General features: G+C 47.4%; 2 pseudogenes; both read right to left on the bottom strand.

The window, feature by feature from the left end:
• Positions 1-447: 447 nt before the first annotated feature.
• On the bottom strand, positions 448-4,439 carry LOC103292743 (nuclear prelamin A recognition factor-like; annotated as a pseudogene).
• Positions 4,440-12,342: 7,903 nt separating this feature from the next.
• On the bottom strand, positions 12,343-13,521 carry LOC103292665 (nuclear prelamin A recognition factor-like; annotated as a pseudogene).
• Positions 13,522-14,078: the final 557 nt, after the last annotated feature.

Genomic DNA, 14,078 nt, shown 5'->3' on the forward strand with positions numbered 1-14,078 from the left:
TTTCAACAGGAACAGCACTACACCTTGGCACTGGGCAACAAAGAGAGCACTGGACTGAAGACAGTCACCTGGACTAAGAACCTGTGTGCTTGTGGTCCATCTACAACTAGAATTAGGCTGTGGAATTGAGGATGAAGGCCCCACAAACAGAGAAACCAATGTGTGAGGTTTAATTTCTTGTCCACTCAAAAGAGTGTAGGCTCAGTTTAGAGAAGGGCTTCTCAACCTTGGTACACTGGGCATTATAGGGTGGACAATTCTTTGTTATAGGGCCATCCTGTGCATTTATAGGATATGGAGCAGGATCCCTGCTCACTACCCACTGGATGTCAGTAACACTTTCCATTCCAGTTATGACAACTAAAAATGTCTCCAGCTCTTGATAACCTCCCCTGGTGGCAAAATCAACTTCAGTTGAGAGCCACTGGTTTAGCAGTTGAGGTTCTCTCACTTGATGATGCATCTGAAGCGTTTTGGGGGATTGTTAATACAGTTAGTGGACCTCACCCTTAGATTTTCTGATTCGGTAGATTTGGGGTAGAGTCCCAGATTTACATTTCTAACAAGTTTTCTGATGCTGCTGGTCCAGAAGCCATAGAACTATAGATGAAAATTAGTATTGCAACACTTCTTAGATATATTGTTTTCCCTTAATAGTTATAATGTAATTTTTTAAAATCCATTTTTATTGATTTCAGAGAGGAAATGAGAGGGAGAGAGAAATAGAAACATCAGTGATGAGAAAGAATCATTGATCAGCTGCTTCCTGTATGTTCTCTACTGGGGATCGAGCCTGAAACCTGCGCATATGCCCTTGACCAGAATTAAACCAGGGACCCTTTAGTCCCCAGGCTGACACTCTACCCATTGAGCCAAACTGGATAGCACAATGTAAATATTTTTCTAATTAATATGTCATATATCATAAAATTATTTTTTTTCAATTAAATCAACATTCAATATTTTATATTCACTGCATCTATATATTACTAGAGGCCCAGTGCATGGAAATTCATGTACTCAGGGTTTGTTCAGCCCAGCCTACACCCTCTTGCAGTCTGGGACCCCTTGGGGGATGTCCAACTGATGGCGTAGGCCCACTCCCCAGGGGATCGGGCCTAAGCTGTCAGTCAGACATCCTTGTGGCAGCCTGGGAAACGTCAAGGGATGTTTGATTTCGGCTTAGACCAGCTCCTTTGTGGCCGACTCCTCGGAAGGCATGGCCAGGACCGGGCCCATGCCACTGCCTCTGCCACCACCTTTGCAGAAGTGGGGGGTGCCGGGACCTCCATGGCTAGCCTGGCAACACAAGCTTGCTGGCCCCAACCCCCACCCACTGGTTTTTCTGGCAGGCCGTTCCAGAAGGTTGTTCTGCCTTCTGGCCTAATTAGAATATTAGCTCTTTATTATATAGGATAGTAGTTAGATAGCTATATAATTTACAACATGGTTTCCCCAGTAAGTTTATTTCCTACCTCACTCCATACATAGTTATTACAGTACTAGAGGCACAGTGCACAAATTCGTGCATTGGTAGGGTCCCTCGGCCTGGCTGGTGATTGAGGTCCATCGAGGGGCCTGCAGGCCCTGGGGAGGGACCCTGGAAGGTTGACCAACCGGCACCCCAATCAGGACCTATCGGGGGGTGGCTGGCAGGGGGAGGGACCGTGGGAGGTTAGCTGGCTGGGTGGAGGGGCCGTGAGAGGTTGGCTGTGGGGGCGCACTGACAACCTAGGGGCAGCTCCTGCGTTGAGCGTCTGCCCCCTGGTGGTCAGTGCATCATAGTGACTGGTCAACCAGGCATTCCAGTCATTCAGTTGTTATGGTCACTTAAGCTGCTGCAGAGGCAGGAGAGGCTCCATGAGCCTGGCTTCTGGCTGAGTGGCACTCCCCCTGTGGGAGTGCACTGACCACCAGGGGGCAGCTCCTGCATTGAGCTTCTACCCCCTGGTGTTCAGTGCATGTCATAGAGACCTGTCGTTCCACCATTTGGTCCATTTGCATATTAGGGTTTTATTATATAGGACTAGAGGCCCAGTGCACAAAATTCGTGCACTGGAGGGGGGTCTCTCAGCCCAGCCTGCACCCTCTCACAGTCTGGGACCGCTCAGGGGATGTCCACCTGTCGTGTTAGGCCCGTTACCTCCAGGGAATGGGCCTAAGCCAACAGTTGGAAATTCCTCTCATGGTCCAGGACCCCTTCTTACCGCCCACCTGCTCACTGCATCTTACTATTCGGCTCGTTGCTCCTTAGTGCTTTTACAGAGGCAGGAGAGGCTCCCGCCACTGCCACTGTGCTCGCCTGCCATGGCCCCATCTTTCTGTGTAGTTTTCTGTGGGCCAACTGCTTTCTTCCTTCTCATTTAGGGTGAGCAGCATGTGAGAGCAGAGTGCAATGTTGTGGAACGCAGAGGGCTACCCAGGGCTGAAGGGAGTGGCCAAGCCCACGGGTGAGAGTTGGATACAGAGGACACTATCTCACTCAATTGTGGGGTGGGCTGGCCAGCCTTCATCTGCCTGACCCTACCCAGGAAGGGACCAAGCAGAGTGTCTGCCTCTTGATTCTCCATCCTTCCATCTGTGACACCTGTCACCCTTGCCAGGCCTCCTCCAAAGTGAGTTCAGCTCAATCCCTGAATGTAAAAGGGCAAGGGCAGGGGGCTCCACTCCAGTGCCCCCTGATTCCCAGTGAAAGGACCTGGTCTCAGGATGGTGGCCACAGATGTAGAACATACATCTGTTTCAAGAAAAGTTGGGAATGCAGAATTTTGTATGAGCCCCTATTCCAAAAGGTGGCAGTTTATTCACATTGTGGCAAAGACACCTTTAAGAGTAATATAAGTGGGTAAAGTCAGGGCCAAACCAGGCCATTTACTCATCCAATCTCTCTGAGGCATATGGATAGAACCAAGTCTCAGCTCTTAGCCAGATACTTCAGGGGTGATTTTTAAGCCTAAAGGACAGTAGACTGTCTCCATTCTGGTTCTTAGGGATTTTTGCATCGTCGGATAAAAGGATACATACATTGAGGCAATCCTCTCAAGATACAATATTCCAGTTGCACCTATGTGACCACGACAGCGCCACTCAGAGGGAGGGAGCCAACAGATGGGGAGCAGGGAATTCTGAAAACCAAAGAAATGAAAGAGATGCTAAGCCTTTTCTTCACAAGTCTGACACCCCTCCTCAGGCGGCCTGTAGGCAGGGCGTCTGCTGGACCTTTACCACTTGATGTCCTGGCAGCCTGCCCTGGGCCCTGCTAGGCAGTGTGCAGGGCCGCCTCAGCCCATGGGGACTCGCCCCTTCTCCCAGCCACTCCTGGTACAGCTCCTGCACATGGGCACTGGTCTCAGGGGGCCACACTGGATGGCAGCATAGATGCCTTCCATCTGCTGCAGCACACCCTGTCTGCATGCCAGTCCTCCACCTGGCCCTGGCTCCTGCTGCTTAGGCATCCGTGGCACAGGCAAGGACCTCCACGAAGTGGCAGGGGAACTTGCCCCTCTACAGCTTCAGTACCATTTCTGGATGTCCCAAAAGCCATAGCAGCCTCAAAGCATAGCAGAACCTCTCCATCCCTTTCAAGGGTGACCTCCTGAAAGTCTTTGTTCCTCAGGGTGTGGCAGATGAGCACCCCCACATCCTCATTGAACAGCTCCTTGGCCATGTGCCTGAAGATGTGCGCCAGGTACCCATCAGAGCTGGCACCCTCAAGGAGCCTCAACTCCTCCTCCTTCATGTCTCCAAACAGAGTGTCCATGGCAGCGTCATTCGAGGCGAGGTCACTTTGCTCCATTATTGGGACAACTTCACCTGAGGTTAACACTCAGTCAGAATTGTGGGAACTTTGCAAAGCTGTGGGAACATCTTCTTGAAGGGCCTCCAATTTAGTGTCATAACACGGGGCCACAATGACTTGGAAAATCTTGTCTGGGAACAGGTTCTGCGGTCTGGCGAATTAATCCTTCATCAGAGAGGACATGATCTGCTGGGGAGACTTGGCCATACAGAGGTTGGGGGTAATGGGGTGACCCAGCACAGGCTCTGCATATCGGACCCAGCTGGGGTAGGCAAAGGTCAGCATGGGTAGACGGGGCTCTTCCTAAAGGTGCTAGCAGTACCAACACACAAATTCCTTCTGACTCTCCAGGATGCTGAAGTCTGCAGCTATCTTCATGTCAAAGACAGTGCTCCCCAAGGCCTTTGAGGAAGCCACAGAGTCTTCTGGATGCATCAGTGACACTGAGGATGAATTTAGCAGCATAAGAAGGCAGAGACTGAGGACACACAGACACTGCCAGCACCGTGTGCTGTGAGGTATCACATTTCTTATTAAGGTTCAGAACTCGGAAGAACTTCTTGGTGTTCTGCTGAGAAATTTGTACTTCCTCCTCTGCGGTCACACAACTGTCACACACCAGGCAGTCCCTCAGAAACATCTTGACATTAGCCAACTATGGAATTCTCCTTTCTCCTGAGCCGGACTCCAGACATTGACTGCAACATTCTCTTTGTCATCAGTTTTTGTTTTTTACTACATTTCTTCCTTGTCCAGGCTCAAGTGACCTAGAGGAAGCTCAGGGAAAGCAGTCACCGCTGGTTGCCCCTGGCACTACTGGCAGCAATCTTTCTTCCTTGTGCAGTGTTTAGGGAGGGGAAGTGGCCGCAGTGCCCTAGGCTGAATTCCAAGAGGCCGGCAGCACTGTGGGGATCATGCCAGCGGCGCTGATCCGTTGGTGCCTGTCCTGTCCTTTGGAGATTGAACTTGAAGGACTACTAAGGGAGCCAGTATCCAGTTCCACCCATCTCTGCCAACAATTGATTGGAGTCTGAGAGCCAAGAGGAGGGACCAAAAGTTCTGCCTTCCAGTTGTTTACCAGCCGCCACTGCCAACAATTGATCAGAGACTGAGGGACCCTGGTTACTTCTTTAGCCATCCTCTGATCAATCAGAGCCTGAGATCGGGGGGGGGGGGGGGGGGGGGGGATGAACTGGTTGTTTGGTCGTCATGGTCATTGTGGCCACAGGCTATATATATATATATATATATATATATATATATATATATATATATATTATATATATCCTATTTAATAAAAGAGTAATATGCAAATTGACCAACACACAAGATGGCTGCCCCCATGTGGTCAAAGATGGCTGCCCCCACGTGGACACAAGATGGCCGCCACAAGATGGCCAGCAGGGGAGGGCAGTTGGGAGGCACCCGGCCTGCAAGGGAGGGCAGTTAGGGATGACCAGACCAGCAGAGGAGGGAAGTTGGGGGCGACTGGGCCTGCAGGGAAGGGCAGTTGGGGGGGACCAGGCCTGCAGGGGAGGGCAGTTAGGGGTGACAAGGCCTGCAGGGGAGGGCAGTTAGGGATGACCAGACCAGCAGAGGAGGGAAGTTGGGGGCGACTGGGCCTGCAGGGAAGGGCAGTTGGGGGGGACCAGGCCTGCAGGGGAGGGCAGTTAGGGGTGACAAGGCCTGCAGGGGAGGGCAATTAGGAGTGACCAGGCCTGCAGGGGAGGGCAGTTAGGGGCAAACAGGCTGGCAGGGGAGCAGTTGGCATAAATCAGGCTGGTAGGGGAGTGGTTAGTGGGTGATCAGGCTGTCAGGCAGAAGTGGTTAGGGGCAATCAGGAAGGCAGGCAGGTGAGCAGTTGGGAGCCAGCAGTTCTGGATTGTGAGAGGGATGTCCAACTAGGATTGGGCCTAAACGGGCAGTCAGACATCCCTCGAGGGGTCCCAGATTGCAGAGGGTGAAGGCTGGGCTGAGGGACACCTTCCCCTGCCCCCCCCCCCCCCCCGCCCCGTGCATGAATTTCATGCACTGGGCCTCTAGTATATATATATTCCCTATACTATACTTTACATCGTCATGAATGACTATGTTGTAACTGCCAATTTGTACTTCTCAATTCTTTCACCTATTCCACATACCCTCCTGACACCCTCCAATCTGCCAAACATCAGTTTGTTCTCTGTATTTATGAGTCTGCTTTATTTTGTTTGCTCATTTATTTTGTGGTATTTGCCTTTCTCTATTTGACTAACTTCACTTAGCCTAATATCTCTAGGCCCATCATAAAAAATTCTCAAAACTAACATAAACATTGTCATTAAACAGTGCAATAGCCAAACACCAAACTACCCTTTTACAACTTTGCCATGAAACCTTACAACTAGAGAGCACCTGAGATTCTTTTTAAATAAATGGGGGAAAAAATCTTCAGCTATTGAGTGTTGTGCAGTGGAAAAGTGAAAACCTTTGAGTGATAAGTCTTGCCCATAATATATATTGAACTGGGTTGTTTGAAATCTGACCTTAAGGATCTTTTCTATTCAGAGTGACATCTTTACTGTCCTCATGGCCCCACATTTAAGGGCACATTTTCTGTCTATGCTGCTCAGCACCAGCCCAGCTCTACAACTACTTGTGATGAGCCCCCTTCATACCACCCCAAGGTAAGTTGCATTCACAATCTGGCATTTTTCAAAGTGTTTTATGAGCTAAGCTGGAGACCTCCACACATGAAAGCTGCCATTTGTTTTTAGTTTTTAGTGCCTTTGTCAAGAGCAGGAAGGGTTACAGTGGACAAGATAAGCACACCCACTCCAAGAAGTACCTGTGGTCAGTGAGGAGGAATAGGCTGATGACACTGAAATAGGGAGAAGGACCTCAGGGTCAGGTAAAGGAGAGCACACTGCAATCATGACATCAGCACAAAAGATAAGATCTCATGACATTTTGAAATCAATAGGATATACTGTGGAATGAAGCAGCCAAAGTGAGGGTGGAGTTTAATGTGTTATTGTTGCAATTTTAAGGATTTGTAATTTTATAAAATAAAGGTCCAAATTTTAAAAATGCCTTATGTTCTGGATAGGATTAATTGATTTGCACATTTTTCAATGATTCACTAAATAAGTTAATAATACCACATTGTCTGTGTGTAATTGTGGACTCATAATGCCTCATAGAGTTGATGTATTTCAATGACAGTTATAGCTCTCCATTATTGCAACTTTCACCAATAGAACCCCATATTATGTTGATTCTTAAATTCGTTGGACATGACCTAATTAATGTTTGAAAGCTTTCTTGCTTTCTGACACATAAAATGGTTCACATTTATTTCATAACTCTCTGTAGGAAACCAGAATCAATTATTTCTTCAAAGAAATCATAGTTCTTTTTACTGATAAAAATAGTGTTAGAGATTAGAATGTCTCTATCTTAAAATTTTCATAAATACAATGTGAATAGGACTACCTACTAACACTGACTTATTAAAATAATTAAACAAGATAATTCATATAAATTTCAGTGCCCACTGTCTGGTCCACAATAAGTGTTACCTTCCCTTATTATTTTAACTGAAATGGAAAAAATATGAAACAGATTCTCTGCTTATTTCAATTCTTCAAGAATTGGTGAGGAATTCATTGGTCTATGATTAATCTACTTGCTTTAGAAAAGGCTCAGGCCATTCACCTAGGACATTCATTTTTTATTTCACTCTCAACTCCTCTCACATCTGTAATATTTCTTAGTCTTCCTTGAGCAGGAGGTCCCTACCAAGTTGCTTCTTTTACAAAGCTCATGGACGCTAACTTTACTAGGGAGTTCTTTTAAAGGAACAATCCAATGTCCTTAAAGATGAAGATAAGTTATTTTATGGGAAACAGGATGACTTTGCAGTCTTTGATGCATATCTTTGGATATCTTTTAGCATGCTGAGTGCTTTATTATTTGATGTAGATGATAGAAAAATATCCAGAATACCTCAGGATTTACCCTCATGTGCATCTAAAGACTTAGCAGGGGTCCTCAAACTTTTTAAACATGGGGGCCAGTTCACTGTCCCTCAGACCATTGGAGGGCCAGACTATAGCTTAAAAAAAAACTATGATCAAATTCCTATGCACACTGCACATATCTTATTTTGAAGTAAAAAAAACCAAAACGACAAAAACACCCACATGTGGCCCGCGGGCTGTAGTTTGAGGATGCCTGACTTAAAGTTTCTAGACCCCAAGTCTTCCTAATATAGCTCAATTGTCTCTGGTAACTTTCTTATTTGTTTTAATACCAAGGATTTCCTGCCTGGGGTAAATAATAGTACTCTATCAAGAGCTTTTGTAAGGCCCAGCTGGTATGGCTCAGTGCTTGAGCATTGAACTATGAAACAGGAGGTCATAGTTTGATTCCTGGTCAGGACACACGCCAGTGTTGTGGTTGTGATCCCTAGTGAAATATGTGCAGGAGGCAGCTCATCAATGATTCTCTCCTATCATTGATGTTTCTATCTCTCTCTCCCTCCCCCTCCCTCTCTGGCATATATATCTACACTAATAAAAGAAAAAGATGCAAATTGACCATACCCCCACAATGCCCACCAGCCAATCAGGAGTAAGTATGCAAAGTAACCCAACAAAATGGCAGGTTAAGTGGTCATGGACAATTGGGGTTTGGGGGCATTCGTAGGAGGGGTTTGGGATGAGAATGGGGGGATGAGGACAAATATGTGATACCTTAATCAATAAAGAAATTTTTAAAAATGGTGGGTTAATTTGCATATGCAGGCACAGAGCAAAGACTGAAGGCTCCACCCGAGTGAAGACTGAACACTGAAGACTGAAGGCTCCACTAAAGGCTGAGGTTTGACTCTGCTGAAAGCTGAAGGCGTGGCTCCACTGTGGTCAGAGCCAAGCCTGAAGGCTGAAGGCTTGGCACCACTGCGGCCCAGGTCTTGGGTGCTGGAGGAAAACTAGTGCCAGCAGCCAGGGGAAGGATGGCCTGTTGCATGAATCTTAATATTAAAGAGTTTTTATAGGGAAAAGAGAACACACTGCATGTGAAAGTGACTTGTGACTGCTACATGTAGTGGAACTACAGATTATTGTTTTAAATGCCCAAATCTAGTGCACTAGGTCACGTGGTAACAAGGAAGGACTAGAGGTCAGGAGTGTGTCTACCTTTGGGTGTAGTTCAGCCACTCAGTGAAGATACCGAGCAAATTACATTAGCATGTTATGTTTTTATTTCCCATTTCAAAAATGCAGTTAAATATATGCACTTGTAAAAATTATATAAAGAGATTTGTAGAAGTGCACGTTAGAAAATTGGCTCAATATTGCAGGTGGAGTCTAGTTATTATCTGCCTAAGCTTCATTTAATGATTAAATTAACATCAATAAGAGCCAGAGAAGAGAAGAATTCATTAATACTTCAGTGGTGTTGGGGAATTTCTACAAGCTGGAGAGTGAAGATCGGGAGTAGGGAGAAATGAAACTGCAAGAATCCACCACCTATCTTACATGTGAAATGTCTGCTAGGAAGGCACAATGGGGAGGATCAGCCGAGAGTCAACACACAAGTTGGAGGAAACCCAACTCAGGCCTATTATTGATCAGAGCTAGATTACTCAAAGCTTGACATGTTGACCCTTGATTCCATTCTGATTTTTACTAAGCATTTTGCTAGTGTGAGGCAGTAAGGAGAGATACTGGGGATGGGAAGGAACAGATTTCTGACCCTTGGAAGAGCAGAGGGTCTTAACAAAAAGATGGCAAACTATTGTCATGTCTTGCAATGTGTCCCATCCCACCTTCCCAAAATACCAGGCACGTGCAACTCATTTTTTAAGTGTGGAGAGGAACTGTCACACTCAAATATAAAATGAAAACCAGAATGACTAAAGAATTGGCAAGGAAAAGAGAGGCATCAGACTCAACCTGTGGCTGAATTCACACCTGATGAAGGAGAAATAGAACAAAGAGAAGACTATCAAGTATTTCCTGCTACATGTATATGAAAGAATCACTTAGAGATTTTGGAAATTAAATAATACAATTTCAGTAAAAAAATCTCAGTAGATAGACTGAGTAGCAAAGTGGACACTGTTGATAGATAAATAGAAAGCTGGATGATCTAACAGATCATAACACAAAATGAAAACCAGATGGGAAATATGAAAGAAAAGACAAGAGAACTGAACAACACTGACAAGTTTGAACATCCACCTAAATGGCATTCCAGAGAGTGAGAACAGTACAAATGGAGTGGTAACAGTAATTTAAAAGGAGGAAAACTAAACAATAGGCAGACTTAGCAGAAGAAGCAGAAATTTTTCCAAAAGTTAAGAATGTCTTAAGATTGAAAGAACGCACTTCAGACTAAGTGTGAAAAGAACTCATTAGACATATTACTGTGCAATTTCAGAGCACCAGAAATGAAAACAAATTCTTACAATTTCCAGAGAGAGGGAACAGATGCGTTATGGTTAGAAGACTAAGAATCACACTGACTTCAGATTTCTCACCAACAGCTCCAGGTACCTAGTACACAGTGAAGTGATATAAAAGTTATCAGGTTTTAGGCCTACACACATAAAGGAAGGCAAAACATTGGGAATAAAGTATAGCATAGGGAATCTTATCTAATAAATGAGTAATATGTATATGTAACTGAAAAAAAGTCATATGTAAATGAAAAAAAGTCATATGTAATTGAAAAATATGCAAATTGACAAACATAAGGTGGCCTCCCCCAGTGGTCAAAGATGGCTGCCCCCATATAAACACAAGATAGCTGCCATAAGATGGTCTGCAGGAGAGGGCAGTTTTGGGCAGTTAGAGGTGACCAGACCAGCAGAGGAGGGCAGTTGGAGGTGACCAGGTCAACAGAGGAGGGCAGTTGGTGAGACCAGGCGAGCATGGGAGGGCAGTTGGGGGGTACCCAGGCCTGCAGGGGAGAGCAGTTGGGGGGGACCAGGCCTTCAGGGGAGGGCAGTTGGGGGGACCAGGCCAGCAGGGGAAGGCAGTTGTGGGTGATCAGGCAAGCAGGGAGGGCAGTTAGTGTTGACCGGGCCAGCAGAGGAGAGCAGTTCGGGGGGGACCAGGCCTGCAGTGGAGGACAGTTGGGGTGGGACCAGGCCTGCAGTGTCGGAGAGTTGGGGGGGTGGCTCAGGCCTGCAGGGGAGGGCAGTTGGGGAAGACCAGGCCTGCAGGGTAGGGCAATTGGTGGGCACCAGGCCTGCAGGAAAGGGCAGTTGTGGGAAATCAGGCCAGCAGGAAGGGCAGTTAGGACTAGCCGGGCCAGCAGACGAGGGCAGTTGGGGGACATCAGGTCTGCAGTGGAGGGCAGTTGTAGGCAATCAGGCCAGCAGGGAGGGAAGTTAGGGGTGACCAGGCCAACAGGGGTGGGCAGTTAGGAACAATTGGGCCAGCAGGGGACCAGTTAGGCTTCGACCAGGCTGGTAGGGGAGTAGTTAGGGGGTGATCAGGCTGGCAGGCAAAAGCAGTTAGGGGCAATCAGGCAGAGGCAGGCGAACGGTTGGGAGCCAGCAGTCCTGGATTGGGAGAGGGATGTTGGTCATCCCTCTAGTGGTTGCAGATTGGAGAGGGTGCAAGCTGGGCTGAGGGACAACCCCCACATGCATGAATTTCATGAACCTGGCCTCGAGTATGGTCAATAATGTTGTATTAACTATGTTTGATGTCAAATGGGTAATAGACTGATCAACGTGATGACTTCGTAAAACATTATATAAATGTCTTACTAATATGTTGTTCACCTGAAACTAATATAATATTGTAAGTCATATGTAATTGAAAAATTTAGAATAAAGAAAATTTACACTAATAAAAGAGAAACATGAAAATTAACCATCACTCAGGTACATCCACAGCCAATCAGAAGTGAGTATGCAAATTAGCCCAAACAAGATGGCGGCGGCCCCGGAGCTGGAGAGAGCAGGAGGCTTGGGTTGCTCCCGTCAATGGAGGAAGACAAGCTTCCCACCTGCCCTGGCCATACATCTGTTTCAAGAAAAGTTGGGAATGCAGAATTTCATATGAGCCCCTATTCCAAAAGGTGGCAGTTTATTCACATTGTGGCAAAGACACCTTTAAGAGTAACATAAGTGGGTAAAGTCAGGGCCAAACCGGGCCATTTATTCATCCAATCTCTGAGGTGTATGAACAGAACAAAGTCTCAGCTCTTACCAGGACACTTTCGAGGTGTTTTTTAAGCCTAAAGGACAGTAGACTGTCTCCATTCTTGTTCTTTGGGATTTTTGCATCATCAGATAAAAGGATACATACATGAGGATAATCCTCTCAAGATACAATATTCCAGTTGCACCCATGTGACCACGACAGTGCCAATAAGAGGGAGGGAGCAGACAGTTGGGGAGCAGGGAATTCTGAAACCAAAGCAATGACAGAGATGCTAAGCCTTTCCTTCATGCATCTGACACCCTTCCTCAGGCGGCCTGTAGGCCGGGCATCTGTTGGACCTTTATCACTTGATGTCCTGGCAGGATGCCATGAGCCATGCTAGGTGGTGTGCAGGGCTGCCTGGTCCAATGGGGAGTTACCACCCTCCCAGCCACTTCTGGTACAGCTGCTGCACATGGAGACTGGTCTCTGGGGGCCTCACCGGATGGCAGCATAGATGCCTTCCATCTGCTGCAGCACACCCTATCTGCATGCCTGTCCTCCGCCTGGGTCTGGCCCCTGTTGCTTAGGCATCCCTGGCACAGGCCAGGACCTCCACGAAGTGGCAGGGGAACTTGCCCCTCTACAGCTTCAGTACCACTTCTGGATGTTCGAAAAGCCATAGCAGCCTCAAAGCATAGCAGAACCTCTCCATCCCTTTCAAGGGTGACCTCCTGGAAGTCTTTGTTCCTCAGGGTGTGGTAGGTGAGCACCCCCACATCCTCATTGAACAGCTCCTTGGCCATGTGCCTGAAGATGTGCGCCAGGTACCCGTTGGAGCTGCCACTCTTCTGGAGCCTCAACTCCTCCTCCTTCATGTCTCCAAACAGAGTGTCCATGGCAGCGTCAATCGAGGTGAGGTCACTTTGCTCCATTATTGGGACAATTTCACCTGGGGTTAACACTCAGTCAACACCCTGGGAACTATGCAAAGCTGTGGGAACATCTTCTTGAAGGGCCTCCAATTTAGTGTCATAACACGGGGCCACAATGACTTGGAAAATATTTTCTCAGAACAGGTTCTGCGGTCTGGCGCAGTAATTCTTCATCAGAGCGCCCATGATCTGCTGGGGAGACTTGGCCATACAGAGGTGGGGGGTAATGGGGTGACCCAGCACACACTCTGCATATTGGACCCAGCCGGGGTAGGCGAAGGTCAGCATGGGTAGCCGGGGCTCTTTCTCATGGTGCTGGCAGTACCAATGCACACATTCCTTCTGACTCTCCAGGATACTGAAGTCTGCAGCTATCTTCATGTCAAAGACAATGTGCTCGAAGGCCTTTGAGGAAGCCGCAGAGCCTTCTGGATGCATCAGTGACACTGAGGCTGAATTTAGCAGCAAAAGAAGGCAGAGACTGAGGACACACAGACACTGCCAGCACCGTGTGCTGTGTGGTATCACATTTCTTATTAAGGTTCAGAACTCGGAAGAACTTCTTGGTGTTCTGCTGAGAAACTTGGACTTCCTCCTCTGCAGTCACACAACTGTCACACACCAGGCAGTCCCTCAGAAACATCTTGACATTAGCCAACTATGGAATTCTCCTTTCTCCTGAGCCGGACTCCAAATGTTGACTGCAACATTCTTTTGGTCATCCGTTTTTGTTTTTTACTACATTTCTTCCTTGTTGAGGCTCAAGTGACTGGAGGAAGCTCGGGGGAGAGCAGTCACCTCTGGTTGCCCATGGCACTGCTGGCAGTATTCTTCCTTCCTTGTGCAGTGTTTAGGGAGGGGAAGTGGACGCAGTGCCCGAGGCCAAATTCCAGGAGGCTTTCAGCACAGTTGGGATCATGCCAGCAGTGCTGATCCGCTGGTGCCTGTCCTATCCTTTGGAGATTGAACTTGAAGGACTACTAAGGAAGCCAGTGCCTAGTTCCACCTGATCTCTGCCACCGATTGATTGGAGTCTGAGTGCCAAGAAGAGGGACCAAAAGGTCTGCCTTCCAGCACTCACCAGTTGCCACTGCCACCTATTGATCAGAGCCTGAGGGACCCCGGTTCCCCCTTTAGCCATCCTCTGATCAATCAGAGCCTGAGGTCCGGGGGGACAGAACAGTCATTTGTTTGTCCTGG

Source organism: Eptesicus fuscus, chromosome 13 (genome assembly GCF_027574615.1).
Source record: "Eptesicus fuscus isolate TK198812 chromosome 13, DD_ASM_mEF_20220401, whole genome shotgun sequence".
Taxonomy (NCBI): Eukaryota; Metazoa; Chordata; class Mammalia; order Chiroptera; family Vespertilionidae; genus Eptesicus; species Eptesicus fuscus.